We start from the raw sequence: 25531 nt of genomic DNA, 5'->3' as shown, positions 1-25531 counted from the left end.
GGTTCTGCAGGTGGAGACCACTTCTCAGTTCCTATACTTCCTGGCTGATGTTTTGGTCACTTTTGAATGCTGGCGGTGCTTTTACTCTAATGGTAGCATGAGTCTACAACCCACACAAGTGGCTCAGGTAGTGCAGCTCATCCAGGATGGCACATCAATGCGAGCTGTGGCAAGAAGGTTTGCTGTGTCTGTTAGCGTAGTGTCCAGAACATGGAGGCGCTACCAGGAGACAGGCCAGTACATCAGGAGACGTGGAGGAGGCCGTAGGAGGGCAACAACCCAGCAGCAGGACCGCTACCTCCGCCTTTGTGCAAGGAGGAGCAGGAGGAGCACTGCCAGAGCCCTGCAAAATGACCTCCAGCAGGCCACAAATGTGCATGTGTCTGCTCAAACGGTCAGAAACAGACTCCATGAGGGTGGTATGAGGGCCCAACGTCCACAGGTGGGGGTTGTGCTTACAGCCCAACACCGTGCAGGATGTTTTTCATTTGCCAGAGAACACCAAGATTGGCAAATTCGCCACTGGCGTCCTGTGCTCTTCACAGATTAAAGCAGGTTCACACTGAGCACATGTGACAGTCTGGAGACGCCGTGGAGAATGTTCTGCTGCCTGCAACATCCTCCAGCATCACCGGTTTGGCAGTGGGTCAGTCATGGTGTGGGGTGGCATTTCTTTGGGTGGCCGCACAGCCCTCCATGTGCTAGCCAGAGGTAGCCTGACTGCCATTAGGTACCGAGATGAGATCCTCAGACCCCTTGTGAGACCATATGCTGGTGCGGTTGGCCCTGGGTTCCTCCTAATGCAAGACAATGTTAGACCTCATGTGGCTGGAGTGTGTCAGCAGTTCCTGAAAGAGGAAGGCATTGATGCTATGGACTGGCCCGCCCGTTCCCCAGACCTGAATCCAATTGAGCACATCTGGGAGCACATCATGTCTCGCTCCATCCACCAACGCCACGTTGCACCACAGACTGTCCAGGAGTTGGCGGATGCTTTAGTCCAGGTCTGGGAGGAGATCCCTCAGGAGACCATCCGCCACCTCATCAGGAGCATGCCCAGGCGTTGTAGGGAGGTCATACAGGCACGTGGAGGCCACACACACTACTGAGCCTCATTTTGACTTGTTTTAAGGACATTACATCAAAGTTGGATCAGCCTGTAGTGTGGTTTTCCCCTTTAATTTTGAGTGTGACTCCAAATCCAGACCTCCATGGGTTGATAAATTTGATTTCCATTGACAATTTTTGCGTGATTTGTTGTCCGCACATTCAACTATGTAAAGAAAAAAGTATTTAATAAGAATATTTCATTCATTCAGATCTAGGATGTGTTATTTTAGTGTTCCCTTTATTTTTTTGAGCAGTGGATGTATAAAAAGGCAGCAGACTGCTTGGCATGGCAACACCAAGTATTCTAAGTCACAAGCCTCTTTAAGGATCAACAATATAAACGCAAAAATGATTTTACGCATTTAGTTCATATAAGGAAATCAGTCAACTGAGATTAATTCATTATGCCCCAATCTATGGATTTCACATGTTTGGGAATAAAGTTAGGGGCGTGGATCAGAAAACCAGTCAGTATCTGGTTTGACCACCATTTGCTTAATGCAGCGTGACACATTTCCTTCACATAGAGTTGTTCATGCTGTTGATTGTGGAATGTTGTCCCACTCCTCTTCAATGGCTGTGCGAAATTGCTTTTATTGGCGGGAACTGGGACACACTGTCGTACACGCCGATCCAGAGGATCCCAAACATGCTCAATGGGTGACATATCTGGTGAGTATGCAGGACATGGAATAACTGGGACGTTTTCAGCTTCCAGGAATTGTGTACAGATCCTTGCGACATGGCATGCATTATCATGCTGAAACATGAAGTGATGGTGGCAGTTGACAATGGGCCTCAGGAGCTCAAATCAAATGTTATTGGTCACATACACATGATTAGCAGATGTTAATGCGAGTGTAGTGAAATGCTTGCGCTTCTAGTTCCGACCATGCAGTAATATCTAACAAGTTATCACATTTTTTTACAACAACTACCTCATACACAAGTGTAAAGGAATGAATAAGAATATGTACAGTCGTGGCCACAAGTTGAGAATTACACAAATATTAATTTTCACAAAGTCTGCTGCCTCAGTTTGTATGATGGCAATTTGCATATACTCCACAATGTTATGAAAAGTAATCAGATATATTGCAATTAATTGCAAAGTCCCTCTATGCCATGCAAATGAACTGAATCCCCAAAAAACATTTCCACTGTATTTCAGCCCTGCCACAAATGGACCAGCTGACATCATGTCAGTGATTCTCTCAAATCAAATTTTATTTGTCACATACACCTGGTTAGCAGATGTTAGCGAAATGCTTGTGCTTCTAGCTCCAACCATGCAGTAATATCTAACATGTAATCTAACCTAACAATTTCACAATAAATACCTTCTACACACAATTGTAAAGGAATGAATAAGAATATGTACATAAAAATATATGAATGAGTGATGGCCGAACGGCATAGGCAAGATGCAGTAAGATGGTATAGAGTACAGTATATACATATGAAATGAGAAATGTAGGGTATGTAAACATTATATAAAGTGGCATTGTTTAAAGTGGCTAGTGATACATTTATTACATACATTTTTAAATTATTAAAGTGGCTATAGATTGAGTCAGTATGTTGGCAGCAGCCACTCAATGTTAGTGATGGCTGTTTAACAGTCTGATGGCCTTGAGAGAGAGAAGCTGTTTTTCAGTCTCCCGGACCCCGCTTTGATGCACTTGTACTAGAGGTCGACCGATTATGATTTTTCAAAGCCGATACCGATTATAGGAGGACCAAAAAAGCTGATACTGATTAATCGGCCGATTTAATAAAATACAAAATAATGTATTTTTATTTGTATATGTATATAATACATCAATAAAATCAATTTAGCCTCAAGTAGATAATGAAACATGCTCAATTTGGTTTAATTCCCAGGTAAGAAGTTTTAGGTTGTAGTTATTATAGGAATTATAGGACTATTTTCCTCTATACCATTTGTATTTCATTAACCTTTGACTATTGGATGTTCTTATAGGCACTTTAGTATTGCCAGTGTAACAATATAGCTTCCGTCCCTCTAGTTGGCGCACGCTAACTAGCTAGCCATTTCACTTCTTTTACACCAGCCTCATCTCGGGAGTTGATAGGCTTGAAGTCATAAACAGCGCAATGCTTGAAGCTGCTGGCAAAACGCACAAAAGTGCTGTTTGAATGAATATGTGCCTGCTTCTGCCTACCACCGCTCAGTCGGATTATATGCAACGCAGGATACGCTAGATAATCTCTCTTAATATCATCAACCGTGTGTAGTTAACTAGTTTTATTTTATTTATCCGTTATTTTACCAGGTAAATTGACTGAGAACACGTTCTCATTTGCAGCAATGACCTGGGGAATAGTTATAGGGGAGAAATGAGCCAATTGTAAACTGGGGGTTATTAGGTGACCGTGATGGTTTGAGGGCCAGATTTGGAATTTAGACAGGACACCGGGGTTAACGCCCCTACTCTTACGATAAGTGCCATGGGATCTTTAATGACCACAGAGAGTCAGGACATCCGTTTAACGTCCCATCCGAAAGACGGCGTCCTACACAGGGCAGTGTCCCCAATCACTGCCTTGGGGCATTGGGATCTTTTTTTAGACCAGAGGAAAGAGTGCCTCCTACTGGCCCTCCAACACCACTTCCAGCAGCATCTGGTCTCCCATCCAGGAACTGACCAGGAACAACCCTGCTTAGCTTCAGAAGCAAGCTAGCAGTGGTTTGCAGGGTGGTATGCTGTGATTATGATTGATAGTTTTTTATAAGATATGTTTAATGCTAGCTAGCAACTTACCTTGGCTTACTGCATTCGCGTAACAGGCTCCTTGTGGAGTGGGTCTATGGTGTCAGGTAGGGTGGAGGTGATATGGTCCTTGACTAGTCTCTCAAAGCACTTCATGATGATGGAAGTGAGTGCTTCGGGGCAATAATCATTTAGCTCAGTTTCCTTCACTTTCTTGGGAACAGGAACAATGGTGGCCCTCTTGAAGCATGTGGGAACAGTACACTGCGATAAGGACTGATTGAATATGTCCGTAAACACACCAGCCAGCTGGTCTGCGCATGCTCTGGGGATGCCGTCTGGGTCGGCAGCCTTGCGAGGGTTAACACCTTTAAATGTTTTACTCACGTTGGCTGCAGTGAATGAGAGCCCGCAGGTTTAGGTAGCGGGCCGTGTCAGTGGCACTGTATTGTCCTCAAAGCGAGCAAAGAAGTTTTTTAGTTTGTCTGGGAGCAAGACATCGTGGTCCGCGACGGGGCTGGTTTTCCTTTTGTAGTCCGTGATTGACTGTAGACCCTGCCACATGCCTCTCGTGTTTTAGCCGTTGAATTGCGACCACTTTGTCTCTATATTGACGCTTAGCTTGTTTGATTGCCTTGTGGAGGGAATAGCTACACTGTTTATCGGTCATGTTTCTGGTCACCTTGCCCTGATTAAAAGCAGTGGTTCGCACTTTCAGTTTTGTGCGAATGCTGCCATCAATCCACTGTTTCTGGTTGGGAAATGTTTTTAATAGACGCTGTGTGTACAACATCACCGATGCACTTGCTAATGAACTCTCTCACCGAATCAGCGTATTCATTAATGTTATTGTCCGACCCTATGCGGAACATATCCCAGTCCACGTGACCGAAGCCATCTTGAAGCGAGGAATTGGTCGGACCTGCGTTGAACAGACCTGAGCACGGGTGCTTCCTGTTTTAGTTTCTGTCTGGTCACGGTATCTCTGTGCATTCAAATTGCCATCAATAAAATGCAATTGTGTTCATTGTCTGTGGCTTAAGCCTGCCCATACCATAAACCCACCGCTACCTTGGGTCTCTCTGTTCATAATGTTGACATCAGCAAACTGCTCGCCCACACAACTCCATACACGTTGTCTGCGGTTGTGAATACGGTTGGACGTTCAATATAATTTTAGATAATTTTGTAGGAGGTGGCTAATGGTGTTTGAATATCAATTTCTTTATCTTGCAACAGCTTTGGCATTGCGTTGTGACACAGCTGCACATTTTGGAGTGGCCTTTTATTGTCCCCAGTACAAGGTGCACCTGTGTAATCATGCTGTTTAATAAGTTTCTTCATATGCCGCACCTGTCAGGTGGATGGATTCTTGGAAAAGGAGAAATGTTCATTAACAGGTATGTAAATACATTTGTGCACAAAATTAGAGAAAATCCTTTTGCTTATGGAACATTTCAGGGATCTTTTATTTCTGCTTATGAAACATGGGACCAACACTTTACATGTTACTTTTTTATATTTTTGTTGCATTATTATCCTGTTTGGGATGAGCTGGCACATTTTCTTCCTCCAGACAATCATGTCCACCATCCTGGTGCCAGTTGCCGTATATGTTGACTTGGTGACATTATGGTGTATGGGGAAGATGCAAGCACATAAGGCAGGTGTTCGCTACAAAAATGCAATCATTATCATATTTTTTACCCCTTTTTCTCCGCAATTTCGTGGTATCCAATTGTTAGTAGCTACTATCTTGTCTCATCGCTACAACTCCCATACGGGCTCGGGAGAGACGAAGGTTGAAAGTCATGCGTCCTCCAATACACAACCCAACCGTACTGCTTCTTAACACAGCGCACATCCAACCCGGAAGCCAGCCGCACCAATGTGTCGGAGGAAACACCGTGCACCTGGCAACCTTGGTTAGCGTGCACTGCGCCCGGCCCGCCACAGGAGCCGCTGGTGCGCGATGAGACAAGGATATCCCTACCGGCCAAACCCTCCCTAACCCGGACGACACTAGGCCAATTGTGCGTCGCCCCACGGACCTCCCGGTCGCGGCCGGTTACGACAGAGCCTGTGCGCGAACCCAGAGTCTCTGGTGGCACAGCTGGCGCTGCAGTACAGCGCCCTTAACCACTGCGCCACCCGGGAGGCCCAGGTTAAAACATTTCTAATTAAATTATTAAATGAGATCATACTCTACCTTAACCATAATGTATTTAAAAATGCATTGGTTTGTTATGAAAAATAATGCTATTAAACATTTGCATGTATATAAACAAAGTGCATATTTATCTAACCATTTAAAACAAATAGAATCTGAACAGCATAATAGAATATTGCACCATATAAAAGAAAAATAAATATGAAAGTGCAAAACTGCAGCATCCCACTTAAAACATTAAACTGGTCCCTCTTTTCTCTCTTCTTTATTGCCATGTTATAACCAGCAGCACACAACAATGCTGACCATATTTTGCTTTTGAGAGATTAGTATTCAGAAATGCAAGCTGCCTCACTTTCAAGGGGCTGATGCGAATTCTTCTCTCAGTAATTATTTGTCCTGTTTTCGAGAAGACCCTCTCAGAGAGAACAGATGGGGCCACTATGCAGAGTCTCCCTGTCATGACTTTAGTGGGTAGACAGAGCTCTTCCACCAGCTCAGAGGATCTGCAGATCTTTGGAGGGGGCTCCTCCAAATAGGATCGGACCTCCATTATGGCATCTGCTGAGGGATTCTTTCATGCTGGATCCTGAGTTGCTCTCTCGTCAAACAGCATCCAAACAGCAGACTTTTGTGGCACTACTGCTCGTGCTTCTGCTCCATCTGATCCCCTTCTTCCTGTTGCCCTGGTGCTTGAGCCAGCTGACTACTGGGGCTGTCCCTCCCTGCTGCTGAGGTTATTCTTTGAAGAGCCTCATGAATCGCTCTGGCATCACTGAAGGCTAAATTCTTAAACCTGGGGTCAAGTGCAGCGGTTTCTGATAGCACGTGATTATATTCCATTCTGTGGAACTTTCTGTCCATTGATAAACATAGGGTGTCCATCAACTCTGTCACATGTCCTGTGGTTACATTTGCTTCTCTTTGGCGGCTGGCTGTGACTCGCTGCTGACCCTTACACAGGAGTGTCATTTTTGAGGCTGTCACATAGCTGAAAAGAGAGAACAGTAACTTATTCGTTTTTACTTGTGTACTGATACTACATTCTCATCTACTGCTCATATACACTGGATTAAATAATGATGTATGTAAAACTGCTTACTGTACCTCTCTCCGCTGATCTCCACAGTGACCTACTCAAAGGGTTCCAGGACTCTGCACACCTCCACCTCCCATTCCTCTTGGGTCAGCGCATCAACAGGTGCATTGACAATGGCCAGGGTAGAGATGATGGCTTCCTTTGACTCAAGAAACTGCTTCAACATATGAATTCCACATTGTAGTACAGTCTTGTTTAGGCCTCAGCTCACGCAGTATTCCACAGCTGCTTTCACTTTGTCCACAGTGGGCTTCATCACCTTCAGAGCATCTCTTACAGTCAGGTTGATTGTGTGGGCTGGACATAGATGATGGGTCCAATTTTAAAAAATAAAATAAAATAATAAATGTTGGTCATGTTAGCTGCATTGTCAGACCACTTTTCCATCTACTTGCAATTCTCTAGCCATTCTCAACAGTTCCTCTGCCAAGTTCTCTGAGGTGTCTGTCGCTGAACTCTAAGCAGTCCTGAAGACGGCTAGACATCGAAAATCTTCAGTGAAGTGACATGTAACCGACATGTAAGAAGTGGTTACCCTTGATGTCCAGCAGTCAGTGGTAAGGCAAACTGCAGTAGCCTTTTGGACTCTTTCCCGCACTGAAGCCTGTGTGTTCTCGTACAGTTGTGGAATAAGGGATTTTGAAAGGGTTTTCCTGTGTGGAATTCTGTACATTGGATTTAGACTATTGCTATAATTTCTAAAACCTCTGTCCTCCGATCGAAAATGGCTGGAAATCGAAGCAATAATTTTAGCCAATGCAATATCAATTTGGCCTTGTTTTGCTACAGACATACACCTTAGTATAAACTGGTCCATAGAAGACTGCGTTGCTGTGCATCGCGGAGTAGGCCTACTTGACCGAGTGGATACATCTCCATGTGTGGAGTTGCTGGCTCTACCACCATCACTAGCAGGCCCGCTAGTTTCTCGAAGCTCCGCTACAGCTAGCTTCACAGTTGGGTGAACATTTCGCATATGCCGGTGTAGGTTGTGCGTAGAACCGGCTTTATGGAATTTTGTTTTGGCAAATTCTACGCTGTGCTCTAGCATTATTATATTATACTCTACATTATTAAAATGCAGTGCTACAGTGCTTCCGACTCATTTCTCAGCTGTTGTTTTTACAGCTGTCCTTCCTCTCTCTCCTCGGATGCTAAGTGTGTGAGTGAGTTGGCTCGGCCCTCCCTCACGCATCTTTGGTTCATTGGTTGACTCTTCGTGATTGACAGGAACAACAGGTGAGGCTGTTGTGTGCGCTTGAGCATTTAGGCCTATATTATTATTATTTTTTTCGTTCTTTAAATACATTTTATTCATTGATATCTTTGATTATTCATATCTTAATTTTAAAAATATTTGTATAAATAGATTCGGCTCTTCTGATATGCGAGCCAGTTCCCAACGTTCACCTACAAGAGCCGGCTCTCAGAGCCGACCCGTTCGCGAATTACCCATCACTAAATGGAACTAACTTTAGTAATCCCACTACATTCATGCAGTAACGTTGGTGTACAATCAATAAGCGGTTACATTGGCGGGCCCCGGTGGCAATAAATTAGTAATATCAAAAGCTTACCTTGACTTGGAAGTGTTCCAGTGTTGTGGTGGATAGTCATAGCCACCTAGCTAACATAGCATCCCTCTGTTTTAGCAGGGTCTTTCAGTAGGCTAAACTAGCTAGCTGTATTTGCTAGCTAAGTAACTGAAAGTGTAAAAAATGACACTCTTTCTCTCTTGCCTTAATTTTGGTAGAAATTAATTTGTTAAACTGTTCATCTATTGTCTTTGAGTCAACTACTCGCCACATTTGATACACTGCAGTGGTAGCTAGCTGTAGTTTTTGTTTTTTGTGTGGACAAAAAGTCAGTTCATGCTGCAAGAGCGCTGATCGGTTGGACGTTCTCCGGACGTTTCATTGACTTACACAGTAATTATGACAAGGGGGTGAGAACCATGAGCCTCCTACAGTGGTTCCTCCTTTAAAAGTTGTGAGCTTGCACTGCGGGACTTAGAGGTACCCAGCGTCACAGCTCCATTGCTCCAGACCACCACAAGGGGGAGTTAGAGTACTCATTATGCATTTGGGTCCCAAGGTTTTTATGACCAATCATATTGAGTGGTTCCAATGACAAATTTTGACGCAAGCCACCCTTGCCTTGTGGCGTTCTTCAACAAAGATGGCTGACAAAAGATTACAGTGGAACCAGATGTAAGTTGTTTTGTCATAACGAGTCAAGCTAAAAATGTACAATTGAGAGGAATATGTTAGTTAATGTAGAGACAAACGTTTGTGCATATTTTTTTGTCATAAAGTTAATTTATGAAAATCACTATTTTAGCAAGTAATCTGACTAGCTAACATTAGCCTGCTAGCTAGTGTTAGGAGAATACATTTGTAATTCGTGTTTTAATGTTTTAGGGACTCTTGCGACAGCCTGGTTTGCTGGTTCTCGTCTTGTGAAATAGTGGATGTAAAGCATCTAGCTAGCTAAAGCATTTACTTCAAATTGAATGTATAATTGTGTAAGCTTGCCTTGCAATGCAGCTGAAGTAACATAGCTAGCTAACTATTTACTTGTTTATTGTGTAGTGGAGGATAAAAATAACTATGCATATGGATGTGTAGCTAGCTACAGTATGTAGCCGATCTCTGTATGGACCCTAAAACATTAGGTTCTGAACTAATATTCATACCAATCTATGAACCTCAGCTATCATAGTTGTTGTATGAAATTAAATTCTGAATGGCATTAATGCAGCATATGGATAGAGTAGAAGATAATATCTTTATTGTTCCAAGGATGCAAGTCCTATTTACACATGTACTGTAGTTATTACCACGCATGAGATTCCCACATTTTAGCCTGTACATTGAATATATTCACTGATCATGTACTGTTCCTTGGCAACTAAAGGTGTGGTTCAGGTATGAATCTCAGACACTCTTTTTCAGTCATATCAAAATTCATTATTTGAATGCTGTGTCTGCATGAATTTATTACAATTATACACTTCAACGGTGTTTACCGCTCCTGGGACATCAATGATTACACATTGTATCTATGCAATAGACTAGAAACATGATTGATTTGTAATTCATATATATGGAAAAAAAACGAACTACGCATAGCTAACTCCCTTCATCTGCATTAATCTGAGGACACAGGATAGTATTTCAATGTGATACTTAATTTCAACCAATGTGAAACGCTTCATTGAAAAGGTAATTATCCAGGTGTTATAAATGCATTATAATTATGATAATTGTAATATTATAAATACAAGTTCAATCTGTACTTCAATGCACATATGGTGTGCGTTATTAAACAAGGAAGAAAGACGAGGTGTAGAAGACCGAAAGGGAAAGAGGTAAGGACAGCGGCAGACAGCATATGATTCATTAATTACAGTGCTACCCTAATATTCTCTCAGTTCATCACAATTGCTGTATTTCCTAACCAGCCTTGGGCCCCCAGTTGGCCCAAAGATGATCTTAAGAGCGGGTGAGGTGGCGATGACGGGACTGGCTTCCTCTCTCACATCAAAACATACCTGCAGATGAGAGAGCATGATTTTAAGCCTTGTTTTTTAAATTCTAACACGGTCAGTCATCTTAAATCAGGAGGTGAAATGCAAAACGGACCTTGGATCATTAACTCTGGGACTACTACGTCTGTCTGTATTTCAATAACTGAGATATTTATTCATTCTAAAGCAGCAGATGTCATTTTTAGGATGTGTTAAAACAGCCCATTGCTGCTTACCTGAGATGCCATCTTCGATCAATTATTTTCAAATTGAAAATGAAGGTTTTGCTCTCGACTAAAAGACACAAATGTACCTCCATAGCATATAACAATTTGCCTGTGAATAACCACACCATACAAACATGCAAAATTCTTGACGCACAACCGAAGATGCTGCCAGCACGCTCACAAGCGAGCCACTCAGGAGCAGAATGATGACGCGTGGAAGAGGGAAAGGAATGAGATCGGAGCAGCAATTTGTTGCAAGTTGCGAGGAGGGCTAATAGCTGAACAATAGACTATTCAACCTTTACTAAAGAATAGTCTAATAGCTGAGCTAGGTGTGGGGAATGTTTGAATTTTTTTTTTTTTATCACAGACCAGATTTGCCCTAACAACCAAGAGGTAGCTTGCTTCTCAATGTAATAAAGTAATTACTTTTCAAATAAGTTACCTTCCACTTTGTTGGCTGACAATTTGTTAGCTACGCTGTCCTTACGAACCACACAGAATATCATTACAGCAGTATGTACCGGTATGTTAGCTAGCTACCTATTGTTAGTAGTTATACATCAAACATGCCAGTATATTAACTATAGGCTATTTAACTACCCAACCTTTATTGACTTGATTATTCTCGTCATTCTTAGCTTAGCTAAATGATATAGTCGTTGTGCTTTCTCAATGGACATTCGGGTGCTTTCGTATAGTCGCTCTGGCTATCTATAGGCTGGATAATAGAACGAGTCAAAATTCACCCAAGGCTGGAAAAAGGCTTAAGAACGTTGGCTAAACTGGAACACTAGTGCGAGCACATAGCAAATGAATGAAATCGAACGTTCGCAGAGCCTGTTTTCGACTGGAGTGATGCTTATATCCCTTTTTATTTTACCACTACAATCTGTTCGTCGGACAAAACTGGGGAAAAAAACAACTTGTGTAGAAAGTTAACATCCGCACCTCGATGGTGTCAACTGTGCTTATGTCTGCGTAATGAAAAAGTAGGGGAAAAATAAAAACTTCTGGCTATTTCTGGTCTAGCGCTCGATGACAAACGAGCTCGCTGCCCAGACTTACACAATTACAAAGAGGAGATATCCTGATTTTAAAATTGTGCCTGTGTAACAGTTTAACTTCCGTCCCTCTCCTCACCCCTACCGCGGCCCTTGCAGAGCATGGGGGACAACTACTTCAATGTCTCAGAGCGAATGACGTCACCGATTTAAAACGCAATTAGCGCGCACCCGCTAACTAGCTAGCCATTTCACACCGGTTACACCTGACTTGAAAAAAAAATCTAAATATACACTTTGCGAGATATTTGGCGAAATAGACCGACGTGCCTATATTTCCCCCATAGGAAACAATGGGAAGACTGCAAAGTTGAGCAGGTCTCAATACGCTGGGAATAGAATGTTCGGAAGGCAAGTTGGTGCCACGATGCTCAATAGAATTAATAGGAGCTGGCAGGGTGAAAAATGCCCTAAAATAAGACCTGCTTTTTCACGATTACTTCAAAACGACGGCAAGCAGCTGGGAAATATGGTCACATTATGAAACTGGGCTCCACGGCGGATGCAATGAACTAGTTTATCAGAAAAAGTTCTTAAATTGTGTCCAGCCTACTATCTACACGGATTTCAGAACCTCTGGTACACTCGTCTGAGTGTACCAGAGGGCAGAATAATTACTTTACGAGCGCTCAACACCCGTTGAATATGGCCGGTGTCAGTAATCGTCGGGAAAAAAGCGTAATTAAATTGTTTCCAGCAGCACATTTACAGTCACCAACGCTCTGGTTAACGCAAACTGCCTTACCAGCTCTGCTGGGGTGAGTAAAATGGTCAGAGTGGTCTCTGTTGTGTCTGGAAGTAGACACCGTTAGCTTGGGTGCTTGACTGCCGTTGTAAGGCCAGAACACTCAAATCAACCCTACTTCTCGGCCTGAGCGTTCAGTGTGCGCTCCGAGAGCGAAACGGTCTGGATTTACAAACTGACAGTTTTCTCTGAATGGAAACGCCATAATATTAATTAAATTCATTTAGCCAAATTTCTTAATCTATCCAATATACTATGTTATTACAAAAAAAGTTTTAAATTCTCTGGTAATGCTAATACGGAATACTATCAAAGCTTCTCAAAGATGCCCTCTGGTGGTCAAACTAGCAATAACTTGCAGAAACAGAAATGGCTGAGAATTAAATGACGTGCCACAGAATGCTGCAGCAACACACAGGGTGTGCCACAGTATGACACAACTTTTTAAAGGAGGAACCACTAGGTTTTCTATTGAAGTCAATGTACCCAGAGGAGGACAGAAGATAGATGTCCTCTGGCGACTACACCATGGTGCTAACCTAGGTTACTGTTGAGGCTACTGTAGACCTTTGCAAAATAGTGTTTTAATCAGTTATTTGGTGACGTGATTTTATATTTAGTATAATTTTATCTGAACTTTATTTATACAGTTTTTATTTTTATGAAATTCAGGTGGATGTCCTCCCCTTCCTCATGAGGAGCCTCCACTGTTCCAGAAGAAAGGGCCTTACCTGGGAGTACAGCAAACGTCAACATGTATTGTATGTAACCACTCAAATTCATACAAACTGCTACCGACACAAGCACCAATTTTAGTTGAGACCTGTATGATATACAAATGTATTCACTCTGGACATGAGACTTGCATTTATTCTAAGTGTATTTGTCTTGATATTTATCACAGAAGTTAGTAAAAATTTGAAGACAAAGTTAATGTTTTGTAATCTTAAAATATGAAAATTTGTTGTTTATACAAAACTTGATCGCATTTGGTCATCCCCAAAATGTGGCCACTGAAAGTCTGCGGATAGCTGACAACACGGTGGCAGTTTTTTTAATGTACTATTCTAGAGTTCCATAGCCCAGCAGACTCTCCTATAGGAAAGGGGGATAGACACATGTCAGTTTTGAGAAGTGTGGGAGACTTACAGGGAGCATGAGTTTTGGAGTGAGTACAGTAAATCCAATCCAACCATTGGCCTGGATAATATGCTGGCATCACACTAGCAGACTGCCATACTGAATGAGGTTTACATGACGTATACTATTATGAGTGGAGTTTTCTTCTCTGTGCTCAGGATACATCCTAGGTTGTTGGTCAGCAGGCTCTGGAGGGCCTCGGACTAGTCCGTCTCTGTAGCACCCGGAGAGACGACTGATAAGCGGTAGTGAGTGTGCTTGAAAGAGAGCCCTCAACTCTGACCTACCACTGGCCAAGGGCCTCCTGCCTAAGCTTTTATCGCAGCCTCTCTGACAGCGAGTTACTGCAGGAGTACAGTCGTGGCTAAAAGTTTTGAGAATGACACAAATATTAATTTACACAAAGTTTGTTGCTTTAGTGTCTTTAGATATTTTTGTCAGATGTTACTATGGAATACTGAAGTATAATTACAAGCATTTCATAAGTGTCAAAGGCTTTTATTGACAATTACATGAAGTTGATGCAAAGAGTCAATATTTGCAGTGTTGACCCTTCTTTTTCAAGACCTCTGCATTCCGCCCTGGCATGCTGTCAATTAACTTCTGGGCCACTGATGGCAGCCCATTCTTGCATAATCAATACTTGGAGTTTGTCGGAATTTGTGGGTTTTTGTTTGTCCACCTACCTCTTGAGGATTGACCACAAGTTCTCAATGGGATTAAGGTCTGGGGAGTTTCCTGGCCATGGACCCAAAATATCGATGTTTTGCTCCCTGAGCCACTTGGTTATCACTTTTGCCTTATGGCAAGGTGCTCCATCATGCTGGAAAAGGCCTTGTTCGTCACCAAACTGTTCCTGGGTGGTTGGCAGAAGTTTCTCTCAGAGGATGTGTTGGTACCATTATTTATTCATGGCTGTGTTCTTAGGCAAATTTGTTAGTGAGCCCACTCCCTTGGCTGAGAAGCAACCCCACACATGAATGGTCTCAGGATGCTTGACTGTTGGCATGACACAGGACTGATGCTAGCTCTCACCTTGTCTTCTCCGGAAAAGCCTTTTCCGGATGCCCCAAACAATTGGAAAAGGGATTCATCAGAGAAAATTACTTTACCCCATTCCTGAGAAGTGGCTTCTTTGCTGCCCTTCTTGACACCAGGCCATCCTCAAAGTCTTCGCCTCACTGTGCGTACAGATGCACTCACACCTGCCTGCTGCCATTCCTGAGCAAGCTTTGTACTGGTGGTGCCCCGATCCCGCAGCTGAATCAACTTTAGGAAACGGTCCTGGCGCTTGCTAGACTTTCTTGGGCGCTTCTTCACAACAATTGAACCACTCTCCTTGAAGTTATTGATGATCCGATGATTTAGGTGCAACCATTTAATCTTACTGGCAGCAATATCCTTGTCTGTGAAGGCCTTTTTGTGCAAAGCAATGATGACGGCACGTGTTTCCTTGCAGGTAACCATGGTTGACAGAGGAATAACAATAATTCCAAGCACCACCCTCCTTTTGAAGCTTCCAGTCTGTTATTCAAACTCAATCAGCATGACAGAGTGATCTCCAGCCTTGTCCTCGTCAACACTCACACCTGTGTTAATTAACTTCTTGACGCTACCCATCCCTTAAGCGGGATAATTGTCATCAGCAACCGCTGCATAGCATAGCGCCACAGTCAAATAATATTACAAAAAAATATTCATATTCATGAAATCACAACTGCAATATTGCAAAACACAGCTTTGCCTTTTGTTAATCCACCTACCGTCTCAGATTTTGAAATTATGCTTTACAGCGAAAGCAATCCAAGCGTTTGTGTAAGTTTATCGATAGCATAACAAAACATTATGTACACTAAGAATAGTAGCTAGGTCACAAATCAGAAAAGCAATCAAATTAATCGTTTACCTTTTGATCTTCGGATGTTTTCACTCACGAGACTCCCAGTTGCACAAATGTTCCTTTTGTTCCATAAAGATTATTTTTATATCCAAATACCTCAGTTTGTCGCGTTATGTTCAGATATCCACAGGAAAGAGCGGTCATGACAACGCAGACGAAAATTCCAAATAATATCCATAATGTCCACAGAAACATGTCAAACGTTTTTTATAATCAATCCTCAGGTTGTTTTTAAAATATATATTCGATAAAATATCAACCGGGAGTGTAGGTTTTTCAATAGGACCGGGAGAAACAATGGCCGCTTTACTGTTGCGCAAAACTCACTCTGAGAGCCCCCACCTATCCACTTACGCAATGTGATCTTTCTCGCTCATTTTTCAAAATAAAAGTCTGAAACTATGTCTAAGGCCTGTTGACACCTTAAGGAAGCCATATAAAAAGGAATCTGGTTGATATCCCTTTAAATGGAGGATAGGCATGCAAAGAAAGAGGTTTCAAAATAAGGTTTTTGCCTGCAATATCAGTTCTGTTATACTCACAGACAATATTTTGACAGTTTTGGAAACTTTAGTGTTTTCTATCCTAATCTGACTGAATCTAATTATATGCATATTCTAGTTTCTGCGGCTGAGAAATAGGCAGTTTCAAATGGGTATGTTTTTTAGCCAAAAACAAAAATACTGCCCCCTACACGCAAAAGGTTAACGAGAGAATCACTGACATGATGTCAGCTGGTTCTTTTGTGGCAGGGCTGAAATGCAGTGAAAATGTGTTTGGGGAATTCAGTTCATTTGCATGGCAAAGAGGGACTTTGCAATTAATTGCAATTCATCTGTTCACTCTCCATAACATTCTGGAGTATATGCAAATTGCCATCATACAAACTGAGGCAGCACACGTTGTGAAAATTCATATTTGTCATTCTTGACTTTTGGCCATGACTAGGTTGTTGTATGGTGCATAGGGCTTCTCCACTTCTTATGAGAGTAGTATTAGCTCTTAAAATGGTCAAATGCAATCTTAAGGAAAACATTACATCATGACTTACTGACATGGAGTGCTCCATATTCCTGCTGACAGTCATACATCCTGCCTGTCTAAAAACATTTTTTTGCAGCCTATGATTGAGGCCGAGCTGATTTTGCAGGCCAACTGCTTCAAGTATGGTGATTAGCCAAAGTAGCCTAGCCAGCTAAATGATAGCCATATTAATTCTAGAAGTATTGAATCTATTGCTTAATTCAGAAAGTAGGCTTCTCCTCCGAGTTACATCGGTAGGCATTCATTTGCGATCTAGCTAACCAACATGCATTGTTTCTGAAATGCCACGATCCTGCTTACTTAACATCTGACAGATATTTCGCTACTGTAGCTAGTTAATGGTTTATGATAATTGCAGTTCATTATTTAGCTAGCTAAGAGTAAAACGACTAGACATTACGACTCCTTCTTGCCGACTCCAGTCTGTAGGTCTTCTAGGTTCAAAACAATATGACTGTAGTCCGTTGCTTCATTATCAAAAGAAACCACTCGCACACTGCCATCTGGTGCAGGCAGTCAATGGCTCAGCATTCCAAAAGTATTCACTTGAATCTACGTCAAGCCAGGGCAACGTTCAATGTTGAGTAAGGACGCTCACCTGACTACGCTTAGAAGAAGGCCTATAGGCTACCTGGCCTGTGTGCAAATGTAGGCATATAAATGTGCCCGTAGTATTTCTGATTGGCTTAGCGCACCACCACTAATGAGCTGTGGAGCGTCTCAAAGTAATATTTTCTTCACCTCAAATAGCAAGCAAACAAAGTCTTGTTTTTACACCCATTGAGAATGACAATAGTTCCTCAGTGTATTTAAAAAATGTTTACAGCGCTCTCCCTTTTGATAACCACTCGGCGTGAAAGGGAAAAATATCATGCTCGGATCCAGTGGAAACGTCATAAAATGGGCCTACCTGATTACTTCTTATCAGTGCTTGACTTGGACTGAAATAGGTTCCGGTACTCATTTTGCGTGCTGGTACTGTTTATTTAGTTGCAGGAGCTCCACAAGACTTTTGAGTTAATATTCTATAAGAGGAACAGGAGCTCAAGCAGTAGAACATTTGAGTTGTCTGTACTCCACTGCGGTGATCTCCTGCCCAAGTCCAGCACTTCTTTTTCTTACGCAAACAGCCTACAGCTGTGTCTCTCCCGAGCTCACTTGCATGGGAAACGCTGCCCAGAATATTTTATACGATGTTGCAAGCTTGCTAGCACAAGGTTCGGGCTGGACTCCTTGTGTAGCCCCTTACCGGCTACTTCAAGAGAGTAATGGCAGAATTGATTGGTCGAAAGAACAGACTACTTTCGGTCAACTAAGATTTTTTTGTTGTCTGGGACAGCCCTACACTGTTTCCCCAATTTCTCACTTTCCCTTGTGTTCTTATGCTGGAGGAAATTAACAAGTTTAAGTGCTTTGTATTTTTCCTGTAATCTATTTAGGTGGTACATTGATTCAATCATGCATGTCGCTGTAGAGAGCAGTAGTCTAGCTCTAGCAGAAGTCTGGAAAATCCTACTAGTGTATCTGCCACGACCGGGAGACCCATGGGTTGGCGCACAATGGGCCCAGCGTCGTCCGGGTTAGGGGAGGGTTTGGCCGGCAGAGTTGTTCTTGTCCCATTGCGCACTTGCGACTCCTGTGGAGGGACGTGCGCAATGCACGCTGACATGGTCGCCAGGTGTACGGTGTTTCCTCCGACGCATTGGTGTGGCTAGCTTCCGGGATAAGCAGTGTCAAGAAGCTATGCGGCTTGGTTGGGTTGTGTTTCGACCTTGGCCTCTCCCGAGTCTGTACGGGAGTTGCAGCGATGGGACAAGACTATCTACCAATTGGATACTACAAAATTGGTGAGGAAAAGGAGTAAAATAATAATAAATACACTGTGAGGAATGATTAGCCAACAGATACAATGGACTTGTCTGATGCTTTAAGCAGACTTTGATTAAATAATTAAGACACACAAATGACTCAGAGCCCAATGATTACACCGTGCTAACATTTTATAGCGTTTCCCTGTGTGACTGGCGCACGTTGTCTCGCTCTTCTCCATACTGCAGCAAAAAGGCACTGCAGCGAGAAGGCTGCGGTCTGTGCTGAAGCTGCAACAGAATTTCATCCGTTTAGTTTTTCTTGTTTCTTCTTGAATGGACCTGTTACCGCAATCCCTAATTTGTTTATAAAAAAAAATCCCTCAACCGTTGCTCTCTTTATGTGAAACATGTAAGCATTGTATTCATGTGACCAATAGGGCCTGACCTATAGCCTATCATAATCACATCAATAAATTGGTTTTAACAAACTCTGAACACAGTATTGTCGACAGATAAATAGATGCGGAGGAAGTGAAGAACTTGAAACGGGCGAATGTTTACTGGTTGCTAAGGAGGGAAAGGGGAAGTCAGATCTGTGGAAGACATTTGACTTAGTAGTGGAAGCTACTGGAGATTAAGATAAAGGTGGATATAGGAGCAAGCATTGCATGAGTATTATGTGTGCCAAACAGTTTCTTGGGAAATTTGTATGGCCTGACTGATGTTAGTGTGAATGCAAAGTGGGCAGCACTTCTGTTATCCTATGTGTCTGCTTCAGGAAAGAGAGGGGGCTAACGTGCTGTCAACACCGCTCGGTGTCTCTCCTGATCTCTCTCCCCTGAGAGGGAGCCTCTGCCACCAGTCACAGAGAGCTGCAGCTGGGCTGAGTACTCCTCACTCTGGGGCCTACGTGGCAGGCACACACTCATGATTTGTGTGTGTGTAGTTGTGGAAGAATGAGTTTGGTAGTTCAGATGGATAAATCCAGCTTTGAGAGAAAGCAGAGTGGTTTTGTTTCAGGATGAGTGTGGTATGGTAATATAGAACTCTGTTTGGGTTTTGGAGAGAGGGAGAGACTGTATTTAACTAAGCAAGTCAGTTAAGTACAAATTCTTATTTACAATGACGGCCTAGTGCGAGTGAAAAGACGTTGGCTTATAGGCCTAGCCAAACACGGGATTGTCCTGCCTGTTTATTGTTAGACCTGAGCGATTCTTCAGATGAACATCAGAGTATAGCCTACACCTGGCAGCTGCTCGCTGACAACTCCACACTCGAGCTCATCTCCCGCCTTCTCTCATCATTTTTTATTCAAAGACTTAATTGGAGCTTGTAAAATAAAATGGTTCAATACTCCGTGGAAATGAAATCTTTTGCATGTGTGTGTGTGTGTTAGAGGAGAGCTGTGTCGGGAGCCTGTGCTCATCACCATGCCTCCTCTCCTGTTTTATTGAAGAACATTTGTTGCAGAAAAAGTCTGTGGGGGCAAGCTTTGACATAAACCAGACATTCGAAGGCGAAGTTGTGGGTTGGACTTGGTAATAGAATTTGAGACTGATTTATATCCGCGATATTAATCATTTTCTGGAGACAGCAGAACTGGAATGTCTGGGGCAGTGGATTTCAGCTGAATTGGAGCCACCCTGACTACTGCACGATGGTTCATCATCCCTGCCGCTGGGCATTCAGAAAGCTGCTGCAAGCTCATGGAGGTGACGTGGACACTGGACAGTCCCTGCTGTTTACCAGAAAGCTCTGCAGACAATTGTTGATTTGTTGTGTGTGTGTGTGGAGGGCGAAGAGCCAGGGGGCTGGTGAAAGGGAGGCTGCTCTCTGGGAAACTCTTAGCCGTGTGGAGCGAGTTGCCCCTCAGTGCCCCCATTTTTGGTAGAATGCACTTCAGAAAGCAGCACCAGGCGATTTATTGTGCAAATTTACCCTTCAGCCACATGCTCCTATTCTCATCCTGTCAGGACTCTCATTCTGTGTGTTTGCTTGAATCCAATTATCTGTGACCTGCCACATACTTTCCGGTTGGTCTGAGGTGAATATAAACAATCTGCGCTATAGTGTTTGCAGGGCAGTTCAAGACAAATCGGCTCTAAGTCAGTGGTTCCCAAACTTTTATACAGTTGAAGTCAGAAGTTTAGGTTGGAGTCATTAAAACTTGTTTTCAACCACTCCACAAATTTCTTGTTAATTAACAAACTATAGTTTTGGCAAGTCGTTTAGGACATCTACTTTGCGCATGACACAAGTAATTCTTCCAACAATTGTTTACAGACAGATTATTTCACTTATAATTCACTGCATCACAATTCCAGTCGATCACAAGTTTACATACACTAAGTTGACTGTGCCTTTAAACAGCTTGGAAAATTCCAGAATAGTGATGTCATGGCTTTAGAAGCTTCTGATAGGCTAATTGACATCAGTTTGAGGTGTACCTGTGGATGTATTTCAAGGCCTACCTTCAAACTCAATGCCTCTTTGCTTGACATTATGGAAAAATCAAAAGAAATCAGCCAAGACCTCAGAAAAAAAATTGTAGACCTCCACAAGTCATTGTCCCATTCATCATTGGGAGCAATTTCCAAATGCCTGAAGGTACCACGTTCATATGTACAAACAACAGTATGCAAGTATAAACACCATGGGACCACGCAGCCATCATGCCGCTCACGAAGGAGACATGTTCTGTCTCCTAGAGATGAACGTACTTTGGTGCGAAAAGTGCAAATCAATCCCAGAACAGCAAAGGACTTTGTGAAGATGCTGGAGGAAGCAGGTACAAAAGTATCTATATCCACAGTAAAACAAGTCCTATACCGACATTACCTGAAAGGCCGCTCAGCAAGGAAGAAGCCACTGTTGCAAAAAGGCATAAAAAAGCCAGGCCTCGGTTTGCAACTGAACATGGGGACAAAGACTGTACTTATTGGAGAAATGTCCTCTGGTCTGATGAAACAAAAATAGAACTGTTTGGCCATAATGACCATTGTTATGTTTGAAGGAAAAGGGGGGAGGACTGCAAGCCGAAGAACACCATCCCAACCGTGAAGCAAGAGGGTGACAGCATCATGTTGTGGAGGTGTTTTGCTGCAGGAGGGACTGGTGCACTTCACAAAATGGATGTTATGAGCAAGGAAAATTATGTGGATATATTGAAGCAACATCTCAACACATCAGTCAGGAAGTTAAAGCTTGATCGCAAATGGGTCTTCCAAATGGACAATGACCCCAAGCATACTTCCAAGATTGTTGCAAAATGGCTTAAGGACAACAAAGTCAAGGTTATTGGAGTGGGCATCACAAAGCCCTGACCTCAAACATATAGAACATTTGTGGGCAGAACTGAAAAAGCATGTGTGAGCAAGGAGGCCTACAAACCTGACTCAGTTACACCAGCTCTGTCAGGAGGAATGGGCCAAAATTTACCCAAGTTATTGTGGAAGGCTACCTGAAACGTTTGGCCCAAGTTAAACAATTTAAAGGCAACGCTACCAAATACTAATTGAACTTCTGACCCACTGGGAGTTTGACAAAATAAATAAAAGCTGAAATAAATCACTCTACTATTATTCTGACATTTCACATTCTTAAAATAAAGTGGTGATCCTTACTGACCTAAGACAGGAAATTTTTACTAGGATTAAATGTCAGGAATTGTGAAAAACTTAGTTTAAATGTATTTCGCTAAGGTGCATGTAAACTTCCGACTTCAACTTTAGTCCCGTACCCCTTCAAACATTCAACCTCCAGTTGCCTACCCCCTCTAGCACCAGGGTCAGCGCACTCTCAGATGTTTTTGTCATCATTGTAAGCTTGTCACACACACACACACACACACAGACTATACAATACATATATTAAACATAAGAATTAGTGAGTTTTTGTCACAACCCAGCTTGTGGGAAGTGACAAAGAGCTCTTATAGAAACAGGGCACAAATAATAATAATTCTGCTCTTTATTAAACCATCTTTCATATAAAACCTTAATCACAATTTTCGATGAACAAATAACTCCCCACAGGTTAATGAGAAGGGTGTGCTTGAAAGGATGCACATAACTCTGCAATGTTGGGTTGTATTGGAGAGAGAGTGTCTTAAATCATTTTCCACACACAGTCTGTGCCTGTATTTAGTTTTCATGCTAGTGAGGGCCGAGAATCCACTCTCACGTAGGTACGTGGGTGCGAAGGGCATCAGTGTCTTAACACCGCAATTTGCTAAGGCAGGATACTCTGAGCGCAGCCCAATCCAGAAATCTGGCAGTGGCTTCTGCTTTTAAATTACATTTTCACAGGACTGCTTGTTGCAATTTCGATGGCTCTCTTGTTCAGATATCAGTAAGTGGACTGGAGGCAGGGCATGAATGGGATAACGAATTCAGTATTTTGTGTCATCCGTTTTGGGAAAGTACCTGCGTAATTGCGCACCAACTCTCTCAGGTGCTTCACTCTATATCACATTTGACATTGTCTGTAAGCTTGTTCATTTGCACACACAAAATCATACAAAGATGGAAAGACCTGTGTGTTGTCCTTGTTATTAATGCAGACCGAGAAGAGCTCCAACTTCTTAGCCTCAATTTTGTCCCACACATTGAATATGGTTGAGGAGAGTCCCTGTAATCCTAGATTCCGATCATTCAGGCGAGAAAAAACATCACCCAGATAGGCCAGTCGTGTGATAAACCCGTCATCATGCAAGCGGTCAGACAAGTGAAAATTATGGTAATTAAAGAGAACTTTAAGCTCATCTCTCAATTTAAAAAAAGCGTGTCAATACTTTGCCCCTTGATAACCAGCGCACCTTTGTGTGTTAACCTCTCTGATCTCCCCATCCCGGATCCGGTATCAGGAATACAGACTCAAGCTCATTACCATAACGCAACGTTAACTATTCATGAAAATCGCAAATGAAATGAAATAAATATGCCATCTCTCAAGCTTAGCCTTTTGTAAACAACACTGTCATCTCAGATTTTCAAAATATGCTTCTCAACCATAGGAAAACAATAATTTGTGTAAAAGTAGCTAGCTAGCGTAGCATTTAGCGTTAGCATTAGCGTTAGCATCCAGCACGCAACATTTCAACAAAAACATAAAAGCCTTCAAATAAAATAATTTACCTTAGAAGTTCTTCAAATGTTTTCAATGAGGATACTCTGTTAGATAGCAGATGCTCAGTTTTTCCAAAAAGATTCTTTGTGTATTAGAAATAGCTCCGTTTTATACATCACATTTGGCTACCAAAAAAACCCGAAAATTCAGTCCTCAAAACGCGAACTTTTTTCCAAATTAACTCCATAATATCGACTGAAAACATGGCAAACGTTGTTTAGAATCAATCCTCAAGGTGTTTTTCACATATCTCTTCATTGATATATCGTTCTTGGAAGCATGGTTTCTCCCCTCAATCAAATGGAAAAGTACAAGCAGCTGGCAATTGCGCACCGAATTCCACGCAGGACACCAGGCGGACACTTGGAAAATGTAGTCTCTTATGGTCAATCTTCCAATGATATGCCTACAAATACGTCACAATGCTGCTAACACCTTGGGGGAACGACAGAAAGTGTAGGCTCATTCCTTGCGCAATCACAGCCATATAAGGAGACAATGGAAAACAGAGCTTCAGAAATTCTGCTCATTTCCTGGTTGACGCATCATCTTGGTTTCGCCTGTAGAATGAGTTCTGGGGCACTTACAGACTATCTTTGCAGATTCTGAAACTTCAGTGTTTTTCTTTCAAAAACTGTCAAGAATATGCATAGTCGAGCATCTTTTCGTGACAAAATATCGCGCTTAAAACGGGAACGTTTTTTATCCAAAAATGAAATAGCGCCCCTAGAGATCAAAGAGGTTAAAGCGTTACATGGTCGCTGCCCGTATCATTGCATAGTGCAGAAAATACACGAGTTCAGGGGCCTTATTTTAACAAAGTGAACCATTTTTTTCACCGTAGTGTCCAAAACGTCTTTCAAGCTGTTAGGCATTCCTTTGGCAGCAAGAGCCTCTCGGTGGATGCTGCAGTGTACCCACGTGGCGTCGGGAGCAACTGCTTGCACGTGCGTTACCACTGTCTCCCTGTCATTTTTGGCAGTGAAACGAGGCTACTCAGGCGAGAAAAAAACCTCACCCAAATGTATAGCCCCGTTGGAAAATATAACTGGAAATACCTGCTGTAAGTGATTGAATCTGGAACTTAACATCACCAAAGAATCAGCGACTGCTTTTAGAAGTCTCGAGGCTAGGTGTTTGTATATCCTCTTACTATCCAGTGATTTGTTTTCTCCATACTCATTATTGCTCTGTGATCACCTCTCCCTTCCTCATTCACATCTTAAATGCTTGTCAGGCATTATTAAAAGTTAGTTACTTGTTCCTCATTTATAACCTGTTGAAATGTCAGTGAAAGGTCATCACTTCAGTGGGGTCTCCTGATGTGGTTAAAGCATTGTTTTTCTATTAAAGTGTAAACCTGGAATAACTATTTTATTTTGGGGAAAAACTGAACTGAATAAGGCAAACACACACCACTGTCTCAATCTGTTGATTACCTGATAAATCCAGTATTTCAAACTGAATGATTTATCTAGATGTTTTCCACATTTTGTGAGTATTTGAAATGGACTGTTGCCCTGCTGCAGTATTTTTACAATGACCTACAACCACAGCCATTCAAAATGCCCCACTTCTCCATACCCCTTGCCTTCCCTTGAGTTGGTCCTGGCTGGCTGTGTCTCAGTGAGTCAGAGTCTGGGAAGCCTTATCCTCAGCACACAGTCACCTAAGCAGGCTTTAGCTAGCTAGGCGAACAGTGTACCTCTCTGTGCCTGCCTGCCTGCCACTGCTACCAGCTGCCGGCATCCTGAGATCCTCCTTGAATGACTGCCTGTGTGGCAGGCTGCTACTGCAGTATTGGCATCTAGGACTGGTACAATTACTGTG

At 42.6% G+C, this 25531-nt stretch overlaps 1 protein-coding gene across 2 annotated transcripts in view; it reads left to right on the top strand.

The window, feature by feature from the left end:
• Positions 1-25531, top strand: part of LOC139381397 (tight junction-associated protein 1-like) — a 127284-nt gene that overhangs the window by 2985 nt on the left and 98768 nt on the right. The window contains exon 2 of one of the 2 annotated variants that reach the window (XM_071124898.1): positions 13352-13440. The exons of the other annotated variant lie outside the window; for it this stretch is intronic. The gene's annotated coding sequence lies outside the window, so the exon portion shown is untranslated. The remainder of the gene's footprint in view (positions 1-13351; positions 13441-25531) is intronic. 2 annotated transcript variants of the gene reach the window in all.

Source organism: Oncorhynchus clarkii, chromosome 23 (assembly GCF_045791955.1).
Source record: "Oncorhynchus clarkii lewisi isolate Uvic-CL-2024 chromosome 23, UVic_Ocla_1.0, whole genome shotgun sequence".
Classification (NCBI taxonomy): domain Eukaryota; kingdom Metazoa; phylum Chordata; class Actinopteri; order Salmoniformes; family Salmonidae; genus Oncorhynchus; species Oncorhynchus clarkii.
This window is presented reverse-complemented; position numbering and strand designations above follow the sequence as displayed.